The sequence below is a fragment of the Periophthalmus magnuspinnatus genome, chromosome 18 (genome assembly GCF_009829125.3).
Source record: "Periophthalmus magnuspinnatus isolate fPerMag1 chromosome 18, fPerMag1.2.pri, whole genome shotgun sequence".
NCBI classification, from domain to species: domain Eukaryota; kingdom Metazoa; phylum Chordata; class Actinopteri; order Gobiiformes; family Gobiidae; genus Periophthalmus; species Periophthalmus magnuspinnatus.
This window is the reverse complement of record NC_047143.1, coordinates 15325179-15347949: the sequence shown is the minus strand read 5'-3', so window position 1 is coordinate 15347949 and position 22771 is coordinate 15325179. Positions and strand designations below refer to the sequence as shown.

Below are 22771 nucleotides of genomic sequence, written 5' to 3'. Positions count from 1 at the left end.
GTGTTCTGTTATTGGACTTCTGTACTAATCACAGTTTGTCCATAACAAACACCATGTTCGAGCACAAGGGTGTCCATCAGTGCACATGGCACCAGGATACCCTAGGTCAGAGGTCGATGATCGACTTTGTCGTCGTGTCATCTGACCTTCGGCCACGTGTCTTGGGTACTTGGGTGAAGACAGGGGCAGAGCTGTCAACCGATCACCACCTGCGGTGGATCCAACTCACCTTGGTTGTGAGTTGGATCCGCTGGCAGAGGAAGAAGCTGGACAGACGTGGCAGACCCAAGCGTATCGTGAGGGTCTGTTGAAAACGTCTGGTGGAACCCTCTGTCAACAGGGTCTTCAACTCACGCCGCCGGGAGAGTTTCTCCCATATACCGGAGGAGGTTGGAGACATGGAGTCCTAGTGGGCCATGTTCTCCACCTCCATTGTCGATGCGGCTGCACGTAGCTGTGGTCGCAAGGTCTCTGGTGCCTGTCGTGGTGACAATCCCCGAACCCGGTGGTGGATGCCGGAAATAAGAGATGCCGTCAGGCTGAAGAAGGAGTCCTATCAGGCCCTGCTGGCTTGTGGGACTCCTGAAGCAGCTGACGGGTACCGTGAGACCAAGCGTGCCGCAGCCTGTGCAGTCGCAGAGGCAAAAACTCGGGGCTGGGAAGAGTTCGTGGAGGCCATGGAGGAGGACTATCGGTTGGCCTCGAAGAAATTCTGGCAAACCGCTCGACGCCTCAGTGTTGGTGAAGCACTGCTTCCCTCTCCTGTTTACAGTGCGGGTGGAGAACTTTTGACCTCGACTGGGGACGTAGTTGGGCGGTGGAAAGAATACTTTGAGAATCTCCTCAATCCCACTGTCACGTCTTCCAAGGAGGAAGCAGAGTTTGAGGACTCAAGGGTGGACACGACCATCACCCTGGCTGAAGTCACTGAGGTGGTTGGTAAGCTCCTCGGTGGCAAGGCTCTGGGTGTGGATGAGATCCAGCCAACATCTCTGGATGTTGTGGGGCTATCTTGGCTGACACGCCTTTGGAACATCACGTGGCAGTCGGAGACAGTACCTTTTGGAATGGCAGACCGGGGTGGTGGCCCCTCTGTTTAAGAAGGGGGACCAGAGGGTGTGTTCCAACTACAGGAGAATCACACTCCTCAGCCTTCCTGGTAAGGTCTATTCCAGGGTACTGGAGAAGAGAATCCGACCGATAGTCGAACCTCGGATTCAGGAGGAGAAGTGTGGTTTTCGTCCCAGCGGAACACTGGACCAGCTCTATACTCTCCATCGGGTCCTCGAGGGTTCATGGGAGTTTGCTCAACCAGTCCACATGTGTTTTGTGGATCTGTTGAAGGCATTCGACCGTGTCCCTCGTGGTGTCCTTTGGGGGGTGCTTCGGGAGTATGGGGTCAAGGGCTCTTTGCTAAGGGCTGTGCGGTCCCTGTATGACCGGAGCAGGAGCTGTGTTCACATTGCCGGCAGTAAGTCAGACCTGTTCCCAGTGCATGTTGGACTCCGCCAGGGTTGCCCTTTGTCACCAGTTCTGTCCATTGTATTTATGGACAGAATTTCTAGGCGCAGCCAGGGGCAAGAGGGGGTCTGGTTTGGAAACCACAGGATCTCATCTCTGCTGTTTGCAGATGATGTTGTCCTGATGGCTTCATCAAACCAGGACCTGCAGCAGGCACTGGGGCAGTTTGCAGCTGAGTGTGAAGCGGCTGGGATGAAAATCAGCACCTCCAAATCCAAGGCCGGAAAAAGGTGGCTTGCCCTCTCCAGGTGGGTGGAGTGTCCTTGCCTCAAGTGGAGGAGTTCAAGTATCTCGGGGTTTTGTTCACGAGTGAGGGATGGATGGAGCGTGAGATTGACAGGCAGATCGGTGCAGCGTCTGCAAAGCTCTCGATTTACCGGTCAATCTACGTTCCTACCCTCACCTATGGTCATGAGCTCTGGGTAATGACCGAAAGGATAAGATCGCGGATACAAGCAGCCAAAATGAATTTCCTCCACAGGGTGGCTGGGCGCTCCCTTAGAGATAGGATGAGTAGCTCACTCACACAGGAGGAGCTCGGAGTAGAGCCGCTGCTCCTCCAGGTCGAGAGGAGCCAGTTAAGGTGGCTCGGGCATCTATTCCGGGTGCCTCCTGGACGCCTCCCTGGGAAGGTGTTCTGGGCACGTCCCACCGGGAGGAAGCCCCGGGGAAGACCCAGGACACGCTGGAGGCACTATGTCTCTCGGCTGGCCTGGGAACGCCTTGGGATTCTCCTGGAAGAGCTGGAGGAAGTGTGTGTGGAGAGTCTGGGCCTCCCTGATGAAACTGCTGCCTCCATGACCCGGCCCCGGATAAAGAAAATGGATGGATGAATGGCAAATTGCAATTTTATTTTACAACCCTAAATGAGAGTTTTCTTATCTATATTTGACAAAAGTATACCTATATGTATGATAGATTTTTTTTAAATTTTTTTTTTATAAAAATACAGAATACAATGATTTGTAAATCCTTTTCAACTTACATTGAACTGAATAAAGTACAAAGACATGATATTTAAAGTTCAAACTGATACACTTTATTGTTTTTATGCAAATAATCACTCATTTTCAATTTGATACCTGCAACGTGTTCCAATAAAGCTGGGACAGGGGCAACAAAAGAGTGGGAAAGTTGAGGAATGCTTAAAACGCACCTGTTTGGAACATTCCACAGGTGAACAGGTTAATTGGAACCAAGTAAGCGTCATGATTGAGTAGAAAAAGAGCATCCCCGGGTTCAGTCATTCACAAGTAAGAATGGGGCGAGGTTCACCACTTTGAGAGCAACTGCGTGAACAAATTGTTTTTGGAAATCATTGACGTCATGTCCTGTGGGCCAAAGAGGAAAAGGACCATCCGGCTTCTTCTCAGCACAAAGTTCAAAAGCCAGCATCTGTGATGGTATGGGGGTGGGTAGTTTACACATCTGTGAAGGCACCATTAATCCTGAAAGGTACATACAGGTTTTGGAGTAACATATGCTGCCAACCAAGCAATGTCTTTTTTTTTCAGGGCCTGCTTATTTCAGCAAGACAATGCCAAGCCACATTCTGCAAGTGTTACAACAGCATGGCTTCATAGTAAAAGAGTGTGGGTACTAGGCTGACCATAATCATAATGCACCACCCATTGAAAATGTGTGGTGCATTATGAAGTGCAAAATACAACAATGGAGACCCTGGACTGCTGAGCAACTGAAGTTGTACATTCAGCAAGAATGGGAAAGGATTCCTCCTGCAAAGCTTCAACAATTAGTGTCCTCAGTTCCCATACGGTTATTGATTGTTGTTAAAAGGAAAGGTGATATAACACAGTGGTAAACATGCCCCTGTTCTAGCTTTATTGGAACGTGTTGCAGACATCAAATTGAAAATGAGTGAACATTTGCATAAAAACAATAATGTTTATCAGTTTGAACATTAAATATCATGTCTTTGTAGTTTATTCAGTTCAATATAGGTTGGAAAGGATTTGCAAAATTTTGTATTCTGTATTTTTTTTAAGTTTTACACAGTGTCCCAACATCAATGGAATTGGGATTGTATTAGCAATTATAGCTACAACGTCTTTGTGCTAATGCTAAATGTTTTAATTTACTAAATGCTAAAGTTGTTAATGCTAAGTTTCTAGATGACCCTGAACAAAATTTCTCAACGGGGACAATAACTTGTACCTTACCTTACCTATGTCTTAACCCCCCAAATATGTTGTAGATGTGTAGATTCAAAGAGTAGTAAGGTATTGTATTTTATTTTTACTACAACACTGCATGGAAAAGTGAATAATTTAAGCCTTTTAATAGCTACAACTACACGTCAGTCTTTCAAAATTACAAATATGCTTTTAATCCGTTTTGAGTAAATAAGTTGTCAGATAAGAACCACAAAATTCCAGATGCTCTCATGGCTAAGGTTTTAGTACACCTGACATCTTTGAAAATAAGGAAATAATCTCTTCATTATAGATAAAAGGGATGGAGTGTGCAAAGGGAGTTCAAGATCCAAACATCACAGCACTTTCTACTGCACAGCCTTTCAGACAAGCAAAATCAAATCAAGCAAAATCCCACTTAATTATTAGAATTGACGTTTGACATTTTGATGTTAAACTACTTAAACATGACCTTCCTGTAGCCCTTGATATATTTTTAATTTGAAAAACTTTCAACACAATGTCCAAGAATTGCTGTTATAATTTGGTGTTTAGGATGTCATGATCAAGCAGAATGGCATGAGTCTCACATGTGGTTTAATTTCATTGTTGAAACCTTAAAGGACTTTCTCTGATCTGAATCCTCACTACCTAAACCCCAGCACCTACATCCCAGCATTAACCAGTGCTAGCTTTGAGAGCACATGCTACACACAGTTCCTGCAACTCCTCCTGTCTAAATAAAACTGATAGAAAATGCATTGTAAATATGGGTAGTCTATTTATTGTTTACTTATAAAAAATATTTATTTAATATATATTTGCTTGTAACCTGCTAGTATCCATTAATATATTGTTTAGCCTGCATCCATAGTGACAAGTAGATAATGTCACCAGTGTGAATTACAGGTAGGTCTGTGGAGAGACAAGTCTGCTCACAGTAAGGATGTGCATTTTTCAAGGTATTTTTGAGCAATAAAAGGACCTTTAATAAAATGCAACATTGATGCATACATGCATTATTTTAGGCAAAGCATTGTGACATTGAGTGGTAACTCATAAAGTGCAAAGATTTTTCTTTAAAAAAAAAAAAAAAAAAAAAAAAAAATATATATATATATATATATATATATATATATATATATATATATATATATATATATATATATATATATACAGAGGGATATTAGTCTGGTCACCACTCCCTCCATCATTCCTCAAGCCAGAACCAAACAGATGCATGTGAAATGAAGAGCTCATGGGTCACTTCACTTTATATATATATATATATATATATATATATATATATATATATATATATATATATATATATATATATATACACACACACACACACACATACACACACTTCTATGAAAACATAAATCCATAATATATCTATATAATAAGGGTTTTCTATTACTTTGCATGTAAATGACTAAAATGGACCAGTGAGTTTTCTGTAACGTTAAAGTAGAATGGAGGGGTATTAACTGATAACACATAATATGTTTTATAATATTTCATCATTGACGCTCCCAGTTACCCCTCTCTTTGCTCCCCATGCTAAGTCACTCCCCCTTCAAAGCACTATCACAACACAATTAACACGCATAACGCTAATAAAAATGCTTCACATCATAACATGTTTGTCAATTTGTTGTGTACAATTTATATCATGCTATCATTTATGTAGGCCTGTGGGCTTAGTACTGGACAAAATCTTAGGTAACCCAGAGAGATTGCTAAATTACTGGAGCATGGATGGCATTTAAAAACAATTCAGACATGTTTTGATGAGGTAACCGCATTATAACATGGTAGAAAACAGGCAAAACAGTTGTATTATTATTATTATTATTATTATTATTGTATTACTATTATTATTTTATCAAGTAATATTTATGTGAAAAATACAAGACAAAAAAAAGTTAGTGTTTTAATTTTTTTTCTTTCTCTCTCATGCAATCTCTTTTACACTGAACAAAACTACTATGCTAAGTCAATACCTCAGGCCAATAATATACAAACAACAGCCAAATTGTGCATTTTCTCTTTTTTTTAATAAATGCTGAAACACAATAGGACCTCATTTATTGTATGTTTTATCTCCTTGTTTTTGCATAAGCAGTGCTGATGATAAATGCTGCCTGTGAGCCACAACTGCACATTCTGCCAATTCATTTAAGCTTTTGAGTTTGGGTTTATTCAATTTAGGCATATGGGCTCAACTGTGCAACACATTTAGCTGCAATTATCATATCCAACGTAATGAACTGACTACAGAATCACATTTATGCCAAAAAAAAAAAAAGTAAAAATTTTAATAAAGCGTTATGGTGTATAGATATCAAATTGTCAATTGGTTACTCAATTATATTATTGTATGAGCTAAACACACAAACAAAAAACAAAACACCAAAATCTAAACCAACAACAAATTATTTCATTATTTATGGTTTTACTTCAGTTTATACTAAAACAGAACATCTCAATTGATCTAGGGGATTCATTCTGCTTTCTGACTAGATAATCATCTTGAGAACAAAGACACAAAATTATAACTTAAACAGCTTTACCATCACGTCCAATGTTTTTTGTAATTAAGAACAAAGCTATATTCCAATTGTTATCAGTAAAAACTATGGTAGCACTTTAAAATACGGTCCGGGACTTACTGGTAATTATGGTGGTACTTACAGTGGTAGTTACTGTGGTAGTTACTATGGTACTTCTGGTGGTACTTTGTCTGGTAATTATACTGATACGTAGCGGTACCTTAGCTGGTACTTATACTGATACTTACTGTATAACTAATAGTGGTACTTTGTGGTACTTACAGTGGTACTTACAGTGGTACTTACAGTGGTACTTATAGTGGTACTTATAGTGGTACTTATAGTGGTACTTATAGTGGTACTTACAGTGGTACTTACAGTGATACTTATAGTGGTACTTAGTGGTACTTACAGTGGTACTTATAGTGGTACTTACAGTGATACTTATAGTGGTACTTAGTGGTACTTATAGTGGTACTTACAGTGGTACCAGAAGTGATACTTAGACTAATAACTACTGGTACTAGTACTGGTACTTACTGCAAAATCATATGAAGTGAATGATATTAAAGAATATGGTGTTATTAGGCATATGAATCATTGATTTCATTATAAGTTCATAGAAAATACACAAGACAAGACATTGTGAAAACACAAACACTTTATTATGACAAATTTCCCATTAATACAACAATCAGACTGAAAAGAAACTTCCAATAATGACAATAACAAATAAATTATACATTTTAAATGAACATGACAGTGATACATACTGTAAACTATCAATACTTTAACTGCTATTTTAAAGCAAGACATTATGGTACTGGCACTAGTAATTACTGGTACTTACTGTAGTTTATACTGGTAATTACTGGTACTTTCCGTGGTACTTACTGCTGTATGTACTGGTAATTACAATAATAGTTACTACTGTATGTACTGGTAAATACCACAGTAGTTACTACTGTATGTACTGGTAATTACCATAGTAGTTACTACTGTATGTACTGGTAATTACCATAGTAGTTACTACTGTATGTACTGGTAAATACCATAGTAATTACCAGTGAGACCGGACTGTATTTTAAAGCGAGACATTATGGTAGTTACCCTATTAATTACTGGTACTTTCCCTAGTACTTACTGCTGTATGTACTGGTCATTTCCATAGTAGTTACCAGTGACAACGGACTGTATTTTAAAGCGAGACATTGTGATAGTTACACTATTAATTACTGGTACTTTCCCTAGTACTTACTACTGTATGTACTAGTAATTACCAGAGTAGTTACCAGTGACAACGGACTGTATTTTAAAGCGAGACATTATGGTAGAAACACTATTAATTACTGGTACTTTCCTTGGTACTTACTGCTGTATGTACTGGTAACTACCATAGTAGTTACCAGTGACAACGGACTGTATTTTAAAGCGAGACATTATGATAGTTACACTATTAAAAACTGGTACTTTCCCTAGTACTTACTGCTGTATGTACTGGTAATTACTGGTACTTTCCCTAGTACTTACGGCTGTATGTACTGGTAAGTACTGGTACTTTCCCTAGTACTTACTGCTGTATGTACTAGTAATTACCATAGTAGTTACCAGTGACAACGGACTGTATTTTAAAGCGAGACATTATGATAGTTACACTATTAATTACTGGTACTTTCCCTAGTACTTACTGCTGTATGTACTGGTAATTACTGGTACTTTCCCTGGTACTTACTGCTGTATGTACTGGTAATTACCGTAGTACTTACCAGTGACAACGGACTGTATTTTAAAGCGAGACATTGTGATAGTTACACTATTAATTACTGGTACTTTCCCTAGTACTTACTGCTGTATGTACTGGTAATTACTGGTACTTTCACTAGTACTTACTGCTGTATGTACTGGTAATTACCGTAGTAGTTACCAGTGACACCCGACTGTATTTTAAAGTGAGACATTATGGTAGTTGCACTGGTAATTACTGGTACCATCTATACTACTTAGTGCTATTTGTACAGGTAATTACTATAGAAGAATTAGCACAGACAAATACTGCTACCACTCCGTAGTAACTTGTACTGCTAATTACTTAGGTAGTCAAGAACAACACAAGGCTGTACCGCTGATATTTACAATGGTTTGTAGTACTACTTAGGAGAGGGGTAACTAATAAAAATAGTAGTCCACATTTTAAAAGACATACATTGTGCCTAGTGACACGGAGAGTACTCACTGTAGCCTTACATAGAAGTTTGCGCTACTTAATGCAGGAGTTACACTCAATATTCCCCTCTGAGCTTTAAATACTGGGCCAAAACTTGTGAGGGTCATGGTTAGATATGGCTGTACACAGTCACACTGAATACATTTTTCTCTGGAGTTAGTCTGCGTTTCTTCATAGCTCCAACTTCTTCCATCTTCAGTCTCTCACCATGGTGTTTACTGACATAATTAAGTGAAGGTCAAATCTGTAGAAAAGGAAGTTAGTATTATGGTCCAATCTGACTCTACACTTAAGAATCAGCATGTGGATAGTGGATACTTACCCATTACTTGCATTTATTCTGTTGTTGATTTTAGTTACGCAAGTGTGAAACTAACGGGACCTGAGGATTAAAGCAAAAGGTAAAATATTGGCACTCATTTCACATAATGGGGTTTTTTCCTGGATTTACCATAACAATTGTACTGCCAGTCACTTTTCAACTTTTCTGGTAATTTTGTCCTACCGTATAACTTCAGCATCTTTAGCAGCATATCAGAACATTGTACACATGTAAACACCTGTAAGATGTACTTACGTTCATTATACAAGTTTTTCTCCTTGTATGGAACACAGGGCTGCAACTAATGAGCATTTTGGTAGTTGACTTGTCTAATGACTATTTATATTGTACTCTGACACTTTCTCAATGCATTATATACAAAATAAAAGTAGAAACATGTTCAATGACGGCAAATATTTCCAACTTAAATGTATTATTGGTGAAAATATTTTTGTTTTGTGTTGATTTTTTTTTGTGTTACATTGTGATTCAACAATTCCACTGTCTTTGTAAAAACATTATAAAAAAGAAATGGGTTTTAGGGTGCACATAATGACTATTAAAACATACTATTATTATTATTGTTATTATATTTTTTATTGTGAACTAGTGATGATTAGTTGATTAATTGTTGCAGCCAACATTCATATAGTATGTGACCAGCTCAAAATTTGCTTAAGCTAAATTTAATGAAATATGTGCATTTCTTCACTTTCTTGCAGTATAGATGTTATTGAATGATTTTGATTTGTTTATTATCCTTCTTACTATTCCTCTGCGATCTGAATCTTTTATCAGTTACGTCGATGATCACTTCTACAATGTCAGTTTATTTACAGTACACATCCCTACTGCTGTAATTAAAAAGTGACCCTAAATTTTAGGGTGGCAGGATTAGAATATTGCATAGATTATGTTCTTGTTGTATGATTTCACAAAGGCTGCAAACGCAGCTCCAGACTCCCCAAAGTCAACCTTTAGGACTATAACAGGGCCATAACCCCTCTGCACTATGCCGACGTACCTGATTATCTACGTTCCTCTATCCTGTCCAAACCAATCTTGTCTGTGGTATGCTCTCGGGTAACACCGCACATCCAGACCTCTACTAGTGACTGCAGAGCATCCCAGCTCATCTTCACTGAAGCATACTGGTACCTTTCCTGCGCCAAGAAAAGAAGAAAATCCTGAGATAACAACAACAGATAAGTTAATTTAGTATTTTTCTCCCTGTCATTTAAAACACCAGGAACTGCAGCTTTCAAAGTGAATATGTGCGGGGCAACACGCCTACTGTAACTGCTAGACGCGCGTTTCAATGGCACCTTGTCGCGCCGGAAGTTACGTAACTGCCCTTCGACAGTTACGTAACTTCCGGCGCGACAAGGGCTCTCCCTTTTCAATGCACCCGACAAATGTGCCCTGCGCTCCGTGCGTTTCCACGGAGATCGGCCGTGACCGAATGAGTTGCGCACAGGTAAAGTGAACAGACTCTCCGGAAAGGCCAGAAGAGAGTCCTGAGCTGACTGTGACAGCTTTTAGAGGGTCCTCCAATGTGGGTTTATGTGTGTGGGTACTACAGGTGCCATTGAAACGCGCGTCTAGCAGTTACAGTAGGCGTGTTGCCCCGCACATATTCACTTTGAAAGCTGCAGTTCCTGGTGTTTTAAATGACAGGGAGAAAAATACTAAATTAACTTATCTGTTGTTGTTATCTCAGGATTTTCTTCTTTTCTTGGCACAGGAAAGGTACCAGTATGCTTCAGTGAAGATGAGCTGGGATGCTCTGCAGTCACTAGTAGAGGTCTGGATGTGCGGTGTTACCCGAGAGCATACCACAGACAAGATTGGTTTGGATAGGATAGAGGAACGTAGATAATCAGGTACGTCGGCATAGTGCAGAGGGGTTATGGCCCTGTTATAGTCCTAAAGGTTGACTTTGGGGAGTCTGGAGCTGCGTTTGCAGCCTTTGTGAAATCATACAACAAGAACATAATCTATGCAATATTCTAATCCTGCCACCCTAAAATTTAGGGTCACTTTTTAATTACAGCAGTAGGGATGTGTACTGTAAATAAACTGACATTGTAGAAGTGATCATCGACGTAACTGATAAAAGATTCAGATCGCAGAGGAATAGTAAGAAGGATAATAAACAAATCAAAATCATTCAATAACATCTATACTGCAAGAAAGTGAAGAAATGCACATATTTCATTAAATTTAGCTTAAGCAAATTTTGAGCTGGTCACATACTATATGAATGTTGGCTGCAACAATTAATCAACTAATCATCACTAGTTCACAATAAAAAATATAATAACAATAATAATAATAGTATGTTTTAATAGTCATTATGTGCACCCTAAAACCCATTTCTTTTTTATAATGTTTTTACAAAGACAGTGGAATTGTTGAATCACAATGTAACTCAAAAAAAAATCAACACAAAACAAAAATATTTTCACCAATAATACATTTAATTTGGAAATATTTGCCGTCATTGAACATGTTTCTACTTTTATTTTGTATATAATGCATTGAGAAAGTGTCAGAGTACAATATAAATAGTCATTAGACAAGTCAACTACCAAAATGCTCATTAGTTGCAGCCCTGCGTTCCATACAAGGAGAAAAACTTGTATAATGAATGTAAGTACATCTTACAGGTGTTTACATGTGTACAATGTTCTGATATGCTGCTAAAGATGCTGAAGTTATACGGTAGGACAAAATTACCAGAAAAGTTGAAAAGTGACTGGCAGTACAATTGTTATGGTAAATCCAGGAAAAAACCCCATTATGTGAAATGAGTGCCAATATTTTACCTTTTGCTTTAATCCTCAGGTCCCGTTAGTTTCACACTTGCATGACTAAAATCAACAACAGAATAAATGCAAGTAATGGGTAAGTATCCACTATCCACATGCTGATTCTTAAGTGTAGAGTCAGATTGGACCATAATACTAACTTCCTTTTTTACAGATTTGACCTTCACTTAATTATGTCAGTAAACACCATGGTGAGAGACTGAAGATGGAAGAAGTTGGAGCTATGAAGAAACGCAGACTAACTCCAGAGAAAAATGTATTCAGTGTGACTGTGTACAGCCATATCTAACCATGACCCTCACAAGTTTTGGCCCAGTATTTAAAGCTCAGAGGGGAATATTGAGTGTAACTCCTGCATTAAGTAGCGCAAACTTCTATGTAAGGCTACAGTGAGTACTCTCCGTGTCACTAGGCACAATGTATGTCTTTTAAAATGTGGACTACTATTTTTATTAGTTACCCCTCTCCTAAGTAGTACTACAAACCATTGTAAATATCAGCGGTACAGCCTTGTGTTGTTCTTGACTACCTAAGTAATTAGCAGTACAAGTTACTACGGAGTGGTAGCAGTATTTGTCTGTGCTAATTCTTCTATAGTAATTACCTGTACAAATAGCACTAAGTAGTATAGATGGTACCAGTAATTACCAGTGCAACTACCATAATGTCTCACTTTAAAATACAGTCGGGTGTCACTGGTAACTACTACGGTAATTACCAGTACATACAGCAGTAAGTACTAGTGAAAGTACCAGTAATTACCAGTACATACAGCAGTAAGTACTAGGGAAAGTACCAGTAATTAATAGTGTAACTATCACAATGTCTCGCTTTAAAATACAGTCCGTTGTCACTGGTAAGTACTACGGTAATTACCAGTACATACAGCAGTAAGTACCAGGGAAAGTACCAGTAATTACCAGTACATACAGCAGTAAGTACTAGGGAAAGTACCAGTAATTAATAGTGTAACTATCATAATGTCTCGCTTTAAAATACAGTCCGTTGTCACTGGTAACTACTATGGTAATTACTAGTACATACAGCCGTAAGTACTAGGGAAAGTACCAGTAATTACCAGTACATACAGCAGTAAGTACTAGGGAAAGTACCAGTTTTTAATAGTGTAACTATCATAATGTCTCGTTTTAAAATACAGTCCGTTGTCACTGGTAACTACTATGGTAATTACCAGTACATACAGCAGAAAGTACTAGGGAAGGTACGAGTAATTACCAGTACATACAGCAGTAAGTACTAGTGAAAGTACCAGTAATTACCAGTACATACAGCAGTAAGTACTAGGGAAAGTACCAGTATTTACCAGTACATACAGCAGTAAGTACTAGGGAAAGCACCAGTAATTAATAGTGTAACTATCACAATGTCTCGCTTTAAAATACAGTCCGTTGTCACTGGTAACTACTAGGGTAATTACTAGTACATACAGCAGTAAGTACTAGGGAAAGTACCAGTAATTAATAGTGTAACTATCACAATGTCTCGCTTTAAAATACAGTCTGTTGTCACTGGTAACTACTATGGAAATTACCAGTACATACAGCAGTAAGTACTAGGGAAAGTACCAGTAATTAATAGGGTAACTACCATAATGTCTCGCTTTAAAATACAGTCCGGTCTCACTGGTAATTACTATGGTATTTACCAGTACATACAGTAGTAACTAGTATGGTAATTACCAGTACATACAGTAGTAACTACTATGGTAATTACCAGTACATACAGTAGTAACTACTGTGGTATTTACCAGTACATACAGTAGTAACTATTATTGTAATTACCAGTACATACAGCAGTAAGTACCACGGAAAGTACCAGTAATTACCAGTATAAACTACAGTAAGTACCAGTAATTACTAGTGCCAGTACCATAATGTCTTGCTTTAAAATAGCAGTTAAAGTATTGATAGTTTACAGTATGTATCACTGTCATGTTCATTAAAAATGTATAATTTATTTGTTATTGTCATTATTGGAAGTTTCTTTTCAGTCTGATTGTTGTATTAATGGGAAATTTGTCATAATAAAGTGTTTGTGTTTTCACAATGTCTTGTCTTGTGTATTTTCTATGAACTTATAATGAAATCAATGATTCATATGCCTAATAACACCATATTCTTTAATATCATTCACTTCATATGATTTTGCAGTAAGTACCAGTACTAGTACCAGTAGTTATTAGTCTAAGTATCACTTCTTGTACCACTGTAAGTACCACTATAAGTACCACTAAGTACCACTATAAGTATCACTGTAAGTACCACTATAAGTACCACTGTAAGTACCACTAAGTACCACTATAAGTATCACTGTAAGTACCACTGTAAGTACCACTATAAGTACCACTATAAGTACCACTATAAGTACCACTATAAGTACCACTAAGTACCACTATAAGTATCACTGTAAGTACCACTATAAGTACCACTATAAGTACCACTGTAAGTACCATTGTAAGTACCACAAAGTACCACTATTAGTTATACAGTAAGTATCAGTATAAGTACCAGCTAAGGTACCGCTACGTATCAGTATAATTACCAGACAAAGTACCACCAGAAGTACCATAGTAACTACCACAGTAACTACCACTGTAAGTACCACCATAATTACCAGTAAGTCCCGGACCGAATTTTAAAGTGCTACCAAAACGATATTTGATTTGAACATGTCTTCCACATGGATTCGTCATGTTTATGGAATCAAAATATTACATATGGTTCCTTACTATTTGAATTGAAAAAGCTGACATACCTGAGGAACACCTATTATACATGTTTGCATGCCAAAATCTGATTATAATCTGATTTCTGGACATTATTTTTTTTTTTTATTTCTGGAATTGTGAAGTGTGCTACCAGAGGAGATAGAACTTTGGACCAGGTGTATACTAATGTTGCAGAGGCATACAGAGCCCAGGCCTATCCCCACTTGGGTCTGTCAGACCACCTCTCTTTTGCTGCACCCAAAGTATACACCAAAGATCAAGAGCACTGGGACTACAATCAGAACCGTGAGAATATGGCCACAGGATGCTATTCTTATGCTCCAAGACCGTTTCCACCACACAGACTGGGAAGTATTCAAAGAGCAGGACACCGTCAATCGTTTTGCACTGGACAGTTTCACCTCCACTGTCTTGGATTACATACATACATAAGCTGGAAACAATTCCGCGTGTTTCCCAATACTCCACCCTGGATGACACACGGAGTTCAACAACTTATCCGACCTAGGAATATTGCTTTCAAATCTGGGGACCAGGAGGCATATAGTGCTGCCAGGACTAACTTGAGGAGTGGCATCAATACTGCCAAACGACATCACAGGAGGAGTATTGAGGCCAGGTTTGAGAACACCACAAACCCAAGGCAGGTTTGGGAGGGCATCAGGGCTATTACAGACTATAAAAGGAAACCACCACTACCCTCAGCTGACAGTCCTACTCTGGCTGAGGACTCAAACCTCTTTTATGCCCGTTTTGACAGGAATAACACCGACCGTGTCCTGTCCCCTCTCCCCTTGACTGACCCTGCTCCAATCCTGAGCACTCATGAGGTGAGACGTGTGTTCCGCAGCATCAACACCAGGAAGGCGCCCGGCCAGATGGAGTACTGGGCCAGGTGCTAAAAGACTGTGCTGCAGAGCTGGCGGACGTCTTCACCTCTATATACAACACCTCACTGTCCTGTTCACAGGTTCCAGCTTGTTTCAAAGCAGCAACTATTGTCCCCATCCCAAAACAGTCAAACGTCACATGTCTGGATGATTACAGACCTGTGGCACTCACTCCCATTCCCGCCAAATGCCTGGAGAGACTGGTCATAAAACACATCAAAGCCGCTTTGCCACCATTCTTGGATCCATACCAGTTTGCATACAGGGAGAACTGGTCAACTGAGGACACCATAGCCATGGTGCTGCACACACTACTGGAGCACCTGGAGCACAAGAACACCTATGCTCGGCTCCTCTTTGTAGACTACAGTTCGGCTTTTAACACCATCCGGCCTTACAAACTTCGGTCCAAACTCCACCAACTGGGACTCAACTCCTCTCTGTGCAACTGGACTGTGGATTTTCTCACTAATCGTACACAGAGTGTCAGAGTGGGCAAGAACACCTCCCCCATCCTTGTTGTCAACACCGGGGCCCCTCAAGGGTGTGTTCTGAGCCCTCTGCTATACACTCTCTTCACCCATGACTGTCTTTCCTCCTCTGCCTCCAACCTCATCGTTAAGTTTGCTGATGACACCACAGTGCTCGGCCTTATATCCAACAATGATGAGGTTAACTACAGGAGGGAGGTGCAACACCTCGAGTCATGGTGCCACCACAATAACTTGCTTTTAAACACTAAAAAGACCAAGGAGATTGTTGTGGATTTCCGCAGGAAAAGTCACAACAACCACCTACCTCTCCTCATTGGCACCGAGGTGGTGGAGAGGGTGAGCAGTTTTAAATTCCTGGGGGTAACCGTGACTGAGGACCTGTCCTGGGGCAACCACATCACCTCAGCCATACGGAAGGCCCAACAGCGCCTTTACTACCTGAGGAAATTGAGGGGTGCCCACATTCCCAAACCTCTGATGTTGAACTTTTATAACTGTGCCATCAGTAGCGTTCTGACGTATGGACTTTTAGTGTGGTTATCCAGCTGCACTAAGGCTGACCAGCAGGCACTCCAGCAGGTGGTGAAAGCAGCTGGTAGAATCATTGGAACAACTCTGCCAGAAATCAGCACCATCTACTCCACTCGCTGTCTGAGAAGAGTGCACAACATCCTGTGGGACCAACATCACCCTGCGCACCATCTTTTTCACCTGCTGCCCTCAGGGAGATGGTACAGGTCCATACGGGCCAGAACATCCAGACTGGCCAACAGTCTGTATCCACAGGCTGTGAGGCTCCTGAACTCTGCCCCTCTCCCCTCTCGGCCCCTCTCTGCCCCCCTCTCACGGACAAAAACCACATCCAACTCTTAATAACACTGAACTGGTTGCATTGTTGCATTTTGTCATCATTCTCAGGTCCCTGTCTGTATGTCCCTGTTTTGTGCACCTTACTGACACCATCATGCTGCTACAAGAACTGTCTCATGTTGTACTGAAGCACTTGGGTTTAAGGGGTATTTATTATTTATGGGTTTGCACTTTATGGGATGCTCCAAACGTAATTTTGTTGTTCTTTTGTGACAATGACTACAAATAAATTGATTGATTGATTGATTTAAAGATTATTTAAATGACATGCAAACCACAGAATCTAATGTAAGTGATCAGAGGGACCATGATCAGAAAGACAATAGATTTAGCTTTTTACGTTTTTCAAACAAATATGATAATAATCTGATTTAAAGTGTAACTGTGTGTGAATGAAAGAAAATTATGGATTTCACTATTGTTTCGCCATGGTGTCAAAAATCATGAACAATCTCAAAATCTTTCCTTTCACAGTAATTGTAAGTGTCTTTGATATTGTGACTTTGGCTTTGTTGTGGGTCTTGAAGTAGCAGGTCTCAATGGGAGGTCAGGTAGAAATAATAACAGGAGAATAGATGGACCACACAATGTCAACATGCAGGATTAGGGACAAGTGTTGACATACTCTAGAGCAAGCACAAGGACGTACAAAGGCAAGAGAAAACAAGGTGGTTGGGTGTGTTTCTTCTTTTATACGGTAAAAAAAGCTGCTCTATACTGTGAAATAATGAATTGACTGTGATGAAAAAAAAGAAGATTAAAAAAATCAAATAAAATCAGTGAAGCATGCAAAAAAGATGCAATATTCCCCTGTACATTTAAATTGTAAAAGTAGCTCTTTAAGTAAAATTAAGACATCTGTGCACTATCTGCTTCTAATTACAGAACGTTTTATTGTCTTTGAACCAGAAAGTAATGTTAGAAAAATGTTAGCATGCTAATTGCCAATAGCATTGCTCAGAGGTGGTTAGAGTAGCCAAAAATGGTACTCAAGTAGGAGAAATATTACTTCAAAATAATATTACTCAAATAGTAGTGGTCCAAGAAATTAGTCGAGAGTTTAGTTTAGAGTAAAAACTAAATAAAAAAATAATAATGATAAAAGTACTAGAAATGTACTCTGAAAAGTACAATTTCTTGAAAAACTTTTGAAACAAGTACATTTATTTGAGTAAATTACTCAAATACATACCTACTTCTGTGATTACTATGATGTAAAACTCTTCTCTAGCCTTTGAAATGTTTGAAAAGCACTTAAAAACTCATCATGGTGAATACTTTGGATGTTCAAAATGCATAAGGTGAATGAAGAATAACTTTTTTTTGAAGACAGTAAAAACCAAGACAGATATTGGGAAAAAAAGTAGCACTTAATTCCTTTGATTCCCAGCCCTCAGTGACCAAAAAAGAAATGCTTGGGTAAATGAAACAAATCTATGTATTCACTAATGCATCCAGGAGTGGTGGAAGTTTGAAAAGGTTTCGAAGGTAAGTCACCTGGACAAATCAAAATGTTGAGACTTCTGTTTGGTTACCAGGTTAGTAGTCAGATTGATAATGAATTCTCTAAGAACATTCTTTATTAGAAAAGACTTGATTACAAAAAAAAAAAAAAAAAAAAAAGTCAAATGAAATTTCAAACCTTTTATATTTTGAGAAAACAGTATGGCTGGGAGGTGAATACAAATTGGTCTAAATTTGCATTGACTTTTTTTTTTTTTATCCAGAAAGTCCTTGCATAATATATAGGATATGTACAATATCCCATATTTCTTTTTACTTTTTTGACAAATACAACTTTGGAGCTCAACTTTGACAGTGTACTAGTTCTGTTCAATTTCCATTCTTTTTTTGTGTGTCATAGACCAGTGTTTCTCAAATTCAGGTAGGTGTGTGATAAACAAGCTCCTTCAGCTGGTACTTGGGTAGCCCTTCAGTTTGTGTATTTGCCTAATTTAGAGTTCATTTGTCCACTTTTCTCTCCTCCTTTGGATACTTTGTTGTTTAGCACTACAAAGGTAATTATGTAGACCTGCTTTAGCTCTAGATTAGACCTGGAATAGTCTGGTTATATACTTGATTTAGATCTGGTGGGACTCGGAAAGTTACGTTGTTTCTTCGGTGGTACTTGGTGTGAAAAGTTTATGAGCTACTGCCATTGACTTTTCTCAAGAAATTCTTACCAAGAGTTTTGTTGTTTGATGGCAGGCTGTGACCGTAAAATAAAAATAGAAAAATATATATAATTTTTATTAATTCGTTTTTATTAATTCGTTAAGATTCAGTCATTCAAGAAACAACATAAACAAGTTTAAGGTAATTTCTGGAAGTAGTAAAACTGTCTGTACCTCTGTTTAGCCCCATATTCAGTGTAAAAAAAATGCCAATGTGATTGTAAGGACTTGTATTGTTTAAGTTTGGAAGGAAAAGGGGAATTGGCAGAACAGTTTTTGCACTTTTGCTGCATGGTTTTAAAGTACTACATTAACTGAACTGAACAGTGCGCTGGCAGAATACATTTGCTGGAAGCTGTGAGGATGGAGCTGCTTTGCTAGTTCCTGTCAAAATCACTGAAGTACAGGCAGTTTCCCAGTCGCACAGTTTTGTGAAAAGAAACCGGATTAGGACTAAAATTCAGTGAGAACAGGGACTTATGCAGGACTGACGTTTAGAGACACGCTGACACAATAGAAGCCTAGTATTTTAGGTTGGCAAATGCATTTATGTGGATGGTAGAAGGGACAGAAGACATGTAAAGTTAAGATAAAAGTGCATTGTGCAACTTTTTTGGTGGAGAGTCTGCTACCTGCCAGTTTTCCATGGAAAAGGTATTGTTATGTTCATTAGAATGACATTAAATACACATGTGATGCTTAAGTTACAGGTCAGATCTGTGGATAGACGACCCAACTCACAGTAAGACTGCATGGGGGTGATAGTAGCTCAGTTGGTAGAGTGTTTGTCCACTGAACCAAAGGTTGGCGGTTCAAATCCTGCTCTTGACATAAACATCATCAGTTGATCGGCCAGATCCACTCATCCACAGGTTGGTGTGATTCTAGCTCTCACAGATGAATGCTGTCGTTGTGTCCTTGGGCAAGACCCTCAACCCACCTTGCCCTTAGTGTCTGCATATGCTGGTTTGTGAATGGGTGAGTGGTTCCTTGTTGTAAAGTACTTTTGGTGCTAAAAGCACCATATAAAAATGTGACAGTTTTTCAAGGTATTTTGGATAAAGCACTGGAACATACTCAGAACTGCAGACTCAGTTAAACTCACCTCACTCCTAGACTAATCTGCTGCATTTGACACAGTTCCCCACTCCATCCTCAATCGTATCACCAAATACATTGGGTTGACTGGTACTGCACTCTCCTGGTTTCATTCATACCTTTCCAGTAGACAACAGTACATTGCCCTCAGTGGATCCTGCTTACCTTCTTCTCTCATCCACCATGGGCTACCACAAGGTTCTGTGTTCAATCCCCTTCTGTTTATTACTTACATGCTCCCTTTTGGACAAATTATACAGAAACATGGACTCAACTTCCACTCATACGCCAATGATCTACAATTTTACATCTCCACCAAGCCCATTTCCCCCATCAGCCTCTCTCCAACTACCTCACTAATCTTCAGCCTTGTGTGTATGAACTAGAGACTGCATTCAAGAATTGCTGCAAGCTGTGCTTGGGAATATGCAAAACTGAACATTTAGAAGCACTGAGCCCTCAGAATACACCTGGTAGGAAAGTAATTATGACTAATATGGTTAAAAACTCAAAAGTAAATTTTGTAAAACATCAACTGAAATGTGTTCTGTGCATTACTTGAGTGCTATTGCTAGCTGGAGGATTAGCCCATATATTGCATATATTTTTGACTGGTGGAAGAACACAGCACCTGAGGGCCCAACCATTATCTGACGATAAAGTACAGTAAAGCATTAACTTCTTTTGAGATCAATTTTGTTGTATAGTAACCAATTAAATGTTCAGAGCTGCATTGACCTAGCCTATAACCAATCCCCACACGCATCCAGTTCATTGACTACAATAACATAGCATTGGTGGCTTAGTCATTTTTCACTAAATTTGGCATTGATCATAACGTCCATTGGGGTCTACACAGATATGATTCATTTTAATTAAATAGTGCTGTAATGGCCCCTTAGTTAAATCTCAATGAGTCAGTGAGGAGTAATGAGGAAATGTACCATACAAAATGTTCCATAATACAGCCAATGGTGTGTACTGAAGGCTTCAATGGGCATGGGTATTCATTACTTTTGCATAGTGGCTTTGTAAATGTTTATATTTGAATCGAGCATGAGGTTTCAGTTTTACTGAAGGTGCAATGTGTAACTTTTCTGGTGGATGGTCCCCTATCCTCTTGTTGTATGAAGGTGTTGTTTTGCCGAGTTATTGTTTTGCAGGCGACCCTGCCCAAAGTGCAGTTTGTCAGAATGCATGTTTTTTGAGCATTAAAATAAGTCTTTCATTCAAAACTACTGAGAAGAGCAACCAACCAGAAAAAATACATGGTGCGCACTTACATAATAATAATAACAGTATTTTAATAGATTATTTTTTCAGACCAAGATTTAGTTTGTTTTCATACCTGACAGTTTCAACTGCTCACTAGTGGTCTTCCCTGGTGAGGTCATGTCATTTTGCTGTGACTGGTCAGTTGAAACAGGTTTTGTCGCTGTCTTTGTACCAGTGTAGACAGGACGGCAGCGCCATCTGCAGCCCGACTTCTTCGGGACAGTATCCCAAGTGTGTGAGAGTAAAAAAAGCCCCATCGTCCTGATTTAAAGCCCCTTGGGCACATTTCCATATTTCAATTGCCTTCTTAATCCAGTGACGATGTTTGTTACCCTCTGTCCCTATGATGATTGCTCTGTCATAGTCCATAATGTGGTTCTCTCTTTCTGCAGAGGTCAGAAATCGTCGATTTGCGTTGCTCCTCGTTTGGCTTTATGTTTTGTTGCTCGTGTGCAGTTGGAACTGAAACTGAAAACAAACTAAACCTTGGTCTGGAAGAAGAATCTATTAAAGTAAAGTAACGGAAGACCAGATGAACCTCATTGGACTAGTAATAACAGTGGCTGTAACCCATTTTAAAGGATCTGATCTTCTTTGCCAGTCATATACTAAAAATATAATTACTATTCAAATTTTGAGACCCAGGAGAATTTAGAGATCTAATTAAATTAAAGTTAAATTAACTTATTTACTTTTTTCTCCAGAGGCATGATCCACACTAGGATACATAAATGTTCTATGAAATAAAATAAACAAAAAGGTTTGGTATCTAGTATAAAATGTACATCTGATAAAGTAATGTACATCTGCGTGCTATAATGTAACAAGATATAGGCAATGACTACACTGAACCAAGTAAATTGATGAAGTTTATTTATGAAAAGAGCAGGCAAAATTTCCTTTTTCCTCAAGAAAATATTCCTCACCGACAACAATGGCTACATAGCATTCTGTCCATTCCATTTGAACAGCATTAGTTCAACAAATCTAGCAAACAACGTCATATAAATTAAAATCAAACTTAAAACCAAAGCATTAACTCATCCAATAAAATGACGAGTGGATGACAATGTAATCCTGGATTTTCATGAAGGTAAAACAGGAACAAGTAATAGCTTATAATGGATTATCAAACAAAGAAGGCTCCCTCTAGAACTAATCAAGTTTTAATCCGCTAAACCCTTTCAAACATTTAATTCAGGTACACTTGCATTGTATTAACCACCCATATACATATTGTGGGTTACATGTGAAGGTATGCATCTGATGATGGAATTATATTGTATATTGTCAGATCTGTCTTGCCACAGTACAGATATATTGTATAAGCAACTCTTGAGGTTATAATAAGTTGGCTGCATGCTGTCTGCATCTAATTCTTTATTTCTTGTCTGATAATCAGTAAGCATGCTAGTTGTTGTTAGCTTTACCGTCATGACAAAACTCAATTATAAAGCACCCTCATTGCCTTGTATGAAATAAGACATGTGAGGAATAACTTTGGACCACTGCAAACCATTTAAAATCAACTAGTTCTGTTTTTCACTTTTTTAAAACAGTAAAAATTTGATAAACAACCTTTAATATTTAAACCAAGAACTAAACTAAATAA

The 22771-nt window shown here is 38.9% G+C and overlaps 1 protein-coding gene across 6 annotated transcripts in view; it reads right to left on the bottom strand.

Moving 5' to 3' along the window:
* The window catches only part of nrxn2b (neurexin 2b), a 1142582-nt gene that overhangs the window by 1019087 nt on the left and 100724 nt on the right, over positions 1 to 22771 (bottom strand). The gene's annotated exons all lie outside the window — the stretch shown is intronic.